The sequence below is a fragment of the Heterodontus francisci genome, unplaced genomic scaffold, assembly GCF_036365525.1.
Source record: "Heterodontus francisci isolate sHetFra1 unplaced genomic scaffold, sHetFra1.hap1 HAP1_SCAFFOLD_1744, whole genome shotgun sequence".
Lineage (NCBI taxonomy): Eukaryota > Metazoa > Chordata > Chondrichthyes > Heterodontiformes > Heterodontidae > Heterodontus > Heterodontus francisci.
This window is the reverse complement of record NW_027142326.1, coordinates 40,001-45,000: the sequence shown is the minus strand read 5'-3', so window position 1 is coordinate 45,000 and position 5,000 is coordinate 40,001.

Here is a 5,000-nt window from a genome sequence, read left to right as displayed (position 1 = left end):
ACTACTGTGCAGATACCCCGCCAACCCCCAGCCACCCGAATGACAAGCGTCCGATCAGCGGGACGAATTTGACAACTCTGGCCGGACCTCTGGAACTCCATCCCGGGTAACCGGGGCAAATTTTTCCGCTTGATCGCCCTTCCACTGGTTAACCATTTGCCCTTTCGGACTTAGTCTCTGGACATTATTCGACGGATTTTCTGGTTAACCATTTGCCCTTTCGGACTTAGTCTCTGGGCATTATTTTCGACTTTTTGGTTAATGATTTCACACTTTTTACTTACTTTTGCGCTTTTTGGTTAATGATTACTCTGCTTACTGGTTAATTATTTGCCCTTTCGGACTTAGTCTCTGGACATTATTTTCGAGTTTTTGGTTAATGATTTCACACTTTTAACATATTTTTGCGCTTTTTGGTTAATGATTACTCTGCTTACTGGTTAACCATTTGCCCTTTCGGACTTAGTCTCTGCACATTATTTTCGACTTTTTGGTTAATGATTTCACACTTTTAACATATTTTTGCGCTTTTTGGTTAATGATTTCATACTTTTTACTTACTTTTGCGCCTTTTGGTTAATGATTACTCTGCTTACTGGTTAACCATTTGCCCTTTCGGACTTAGTCTCTGGACATTATTTTCGAGTTTTTGGTTAATGATTTCACACTTTTTACTTACTTTTGCGATTTTTGGTTAATGATTACTCTGCTTACTGGTTAACCATTTGCCCTTTCGGACTTAGTCTCTGGACATTGTTTTCGACATTTTGGTTAATGATTTCACACTTTTAACTTAATTTTGCGATTTTTGGTTAATGATTACTCTGCTTACTGGTTAACCATTTGCCCTTTCGGACTTAGTCTCTGGACATTGTTTTCGACATTTTGGTTAATGATTTCACACTTTTAACTTAATTTTGTGCTTTTTGGTTAATGATTTCATACTTTTTACTTACTTTTGCGATTTTTGGTTAATGATTACTCTGCTTACTGGTTAACCATTTGCCCTTTCGGACTTAGTCTCTGGACATTATTTTTGGGTTTTTGGTTAATGATTTCACACTTTTTACTTACTTTTGCCCTTTTTGGTTACTGATTACTCTGCTTACTGGTTAACCATTTGCCCTTTCGGACTTAGTCTCTGGACATTATTTTCGAGTTTTTGGTTAATGATTTCACACTTTTAACATATTTTTGCGCTTTTTGGTTAATGATTACTCTGCTTACTGGTTAATTATTTGCCCTTTCGGACTTAGTCTCTGCACATTATTTTCGAGTTTTTGGTTAATGATTTCACACTTTTAACATATTTTTGCGCTTTTTGGTTACTGATTTCATACTTTTTACTTACTTTTGCGCCTTTTGGTTAATGATTACTCTGCTTACTGGTTAACCATTTGCCCTTTCGGACTTAGTCTCTGGACATTATTTTCGAGTTTTTGGTTAATGATTTCACACTTTTTACTTACTTTTGCGATTTTTGGTTAATGATTACTCTGCTTACTGGTTAACCATTTGCCCTTTCGGACTTAGTCTCTGGACATTATTTTCGGGTTTTTGGTTAATGATTTCACACTTTTTACTTACTTTTGCGATTTTTGGTTAATGATTACTCTGCTTACTGGTTAACCATTTGCCCTTTCGGACTTAGTCTCTGGAGATTATTTTCGAGTTTTTGGTTAATGATTTCACACTTTTTACTTACTTTTGCGATTTTTGGTTAATGATTACTCTGCTTACTGGTTAACCATTTGCCCTTTTGGACTTAGTCTCTGGACATTATTTTCGGGTTTTTGGTTAATGATTTCACACTTTTTACTTACTTTTGCGATTTTTGGTTAATGATGACTCTGCTTACTGGTTAACCATTTGCCCTTTCGCACTTAGTCTCTGGAGATTATTTTCGACTTTTTGGTTAATGATTTCACACTTTTAACTTAATTTTGTGCTTTTTGGTTAATGATTTCATACTTTTTACTTACTTTTGCCCTTTTTGGTTAATGATTACTCTGCTTACTGGTTAACCATTTGCCCTTTCGGACTTGGTCTCTGGACATTATTTTCGAGTTTTTGGTTAATGATTTCACACTTTTTACTTACTTTTGCGATTTTTGGTTAATGATTACTCTGCTTACTGGTTAATTATTTGCCCTTTCGGACTTAGTCTCTGCACATTATTTTCGAGTTTTTGGTTAATGATTTCACACTTTTAACATATTTTTGCGCTTTTTGGTTACTGATTTCATACTTTTTACTTACTTTTGCGCCTTTTGGTTAATGATTACTCTGCTTACTGGTTAACCATTTGCCCTTTCGGACTTAGTCTCTGCACATTATTTTCGACTTTTTGGTTAATGATTTCACACTTTTAACATATTTTTGCGCTTTTTGGTTAATGATTTCATACTTTTTACTTACTTTTGCGCCTTTTGGTTAATGATTACTCTGCTTACTGGTTAACCATTTGCCCTTTCGGACTTAGTCTCTGGACATTGTTTTCGACATTTTGGTTAATGATTTCACACTTTTAACTTAATTTTGTGCTTTTTGGTTAATGATTTCATACTTTTTACTTACTTTTGCCCTTTTTGGTTAATGATTACTCTGCTTACTGGTTAACCATTTGCCCTTTCGGACTTAGTCTCTGGAGATTATTTTCGAGTTTTTGGTTAATGATTTCACACTTTTTACTTACTTTTGCGATTTTTGGTTAATGATTTCACACTTTTTACTTACTTTTGCGATTTTTGGTTAATGATGACTCTGCTTACTGGTTAACCATTTGCCCTTTCGGACTTAGTCTCTGCACATTATTTTCGAGTTTTTGGTTAATGATTTCACACTTTTTACTTACTTTTGCGATTTTTGGTTAATGATTTCATACTTTTTACTTACTTTTGCGATTTTTGGTTAATGATGACTCTGCTTACTGGTTAATTATTTGTACTTTCGGACTTGGTCTCTGGACATTATTTTCGACTTTTTGGTTAATGATTTCACACTTTTAACATAATTTTGCGCTTTTTGGTTAATGATTACTCTGCTTGCTTGTTACTGATTTCCCCTTTCGGACTTGATCTCTGGCCGTTCTTTTCGACCTTTTTGGATCAGGTTTCCACACTCTGAAATTATTTTGGGCTCACTGATTAGGCGAGATCAAGGGGGCATGCCTGGGCACTTTGGGCTCAGTTTGGGAAGGCGGCGTCCGTGTGCTCCTCCGCCCTTCCCGCACTTGCGGCTAGGTTTGCCAAACTGCGCTGACCCGCAGCCCTGCCTTTTTGCCCACGGCACGGAACGACTCAAGTCTGGCTCCGTTCCAGGCCGTTGCCTCCGGCTGCCCGCCGTCCGGCCGGCCTGGGACGTACCCCGGCTGACGGCGCCGGAGCCCCTCTAGCAGCCACCGGTGCCGCGGGCCAATGGGTCCGGGCGTTCCGGAGCTATCGGTGGGGAAGTGCTCTCCCCTTTTCCTGACGCCGTTCGCCCGAGCAGAGGTGCAGCCTGACGGGACTGCTGTCGCCTTCCGCGGCGCACCGGCCCCTTTCACCTGCCGTCGACCGCGCGGAGCTCGGACCTTCCTCCCCGAAGTTATGGCCCCGGCGCCGGAGGGTTCCCGGGGCCGGGCATTCAGCGGGGTGAGTCTTCACCTTCCCGGTCAGCCTGCGGGGTCGGTGCGCCGGCACTCGACGCGGGAGGGTCCCCTCTTTCCGTAGAGCCCCGCCCGGTGCCGATCGGCCGGCGGATTGCGGAGCGAACCGCGCCTGACCGACGGGCCTCGGAAACCCGTTGCAGTCGACGGGGGGGAACCGGACAGCGGGACGAGGTGCCGATTCCACCCGCAGATTCGATCCCGAAATCCCGCGGGATTCGGCGGTCCGACCCGACAGATTCAAACGTCGCCCGGGCGGCCCCCAGCGGTCGGGCCGGCCTGGTTCCGCCACCGCCCGATGCCCCTCGCCCCCGGCTACCGCCGACCGCGCCGACCGAGGGAATGCGGCCGGACGTCCGGCGGCAATCGGCCGGAAAGCGGTATGGCCATTTCCTACTGTCCCTCGGACGGGCAGAGGGGCGGCGCCGGGGCACTCGCGGACCAGGCCGCGCCCCTCCGAGCCCTACCGCCTGCCGTCGACCGCGCGGGGATCGGACCTCCCTCCCCGAAGTTATGGCCCCGGAGCCGGAGGGTAGCCGGGGCCGGGCATTCAGCGGGGTGAGTCTTCACCTTCCCGGTCAGCCTGCGGGGTCGGTGCGCCGGCACTCGACGCGGGAGGGTCCCCTCTTTCCGTAGAGCCCCGCCCGGTGCCGATCGGCCGGCGGATTGCGGAGCGAACCGCGCCTGACCGACGGGCCTCGGAAACCCGTTGCAGTCGACGGGGGGGGGAACCGGACAGCGGGACGAGGTGCCGATTCCACCCGCAGATTCGATCCCGAAATCCCGCGGGATTCGGCGGTCCGACCCGACAGATTCAAACGTCGCCCGGGCGGCCCCCAGCGGTCGGGCCGGCCTGGTTCCGCCACCGCCCGATGCCCCTCGCCCCCGGCTACCGCCGGCCGCGCAGACCGAGCGAATGCGGCCGGACGTCCGGCGGCAATCGGCCGGAAAGCGGTATGGCCATTTCCTACTGTCCCTCGGACGGGCAGAGGGGCGGCGCCGGGGCACTCGCGGACCAGGCCGCGCCCCTCCGAGCCCTACCGCCTGCCGTCGACCGCGCGGGGATCGGACCCTCCTCGCCGAAGTTATGGAGGTAAGACCGGGAGGCTGCCCAGGGTCGGGACTTCAACCGGCTGCCGCCACCCTTTCCCGCCTGTCCCACGGGCTCGGAGATCCAGGCCCTGCAAAGACCCTCCGGTCGCCACCCGACAGGTGCTTTACCGGAGAAATCGTAAACCGGCGTCAGGGCCGGACCTGTCCCGCAGAGGGCAGCCTGCGCCCTTATGCTTTCCCTTTTGCTTTGGCCCCGCAGTAGCAAATGGTTCACCGATAAGTCGGGAACCCACACGCCCGG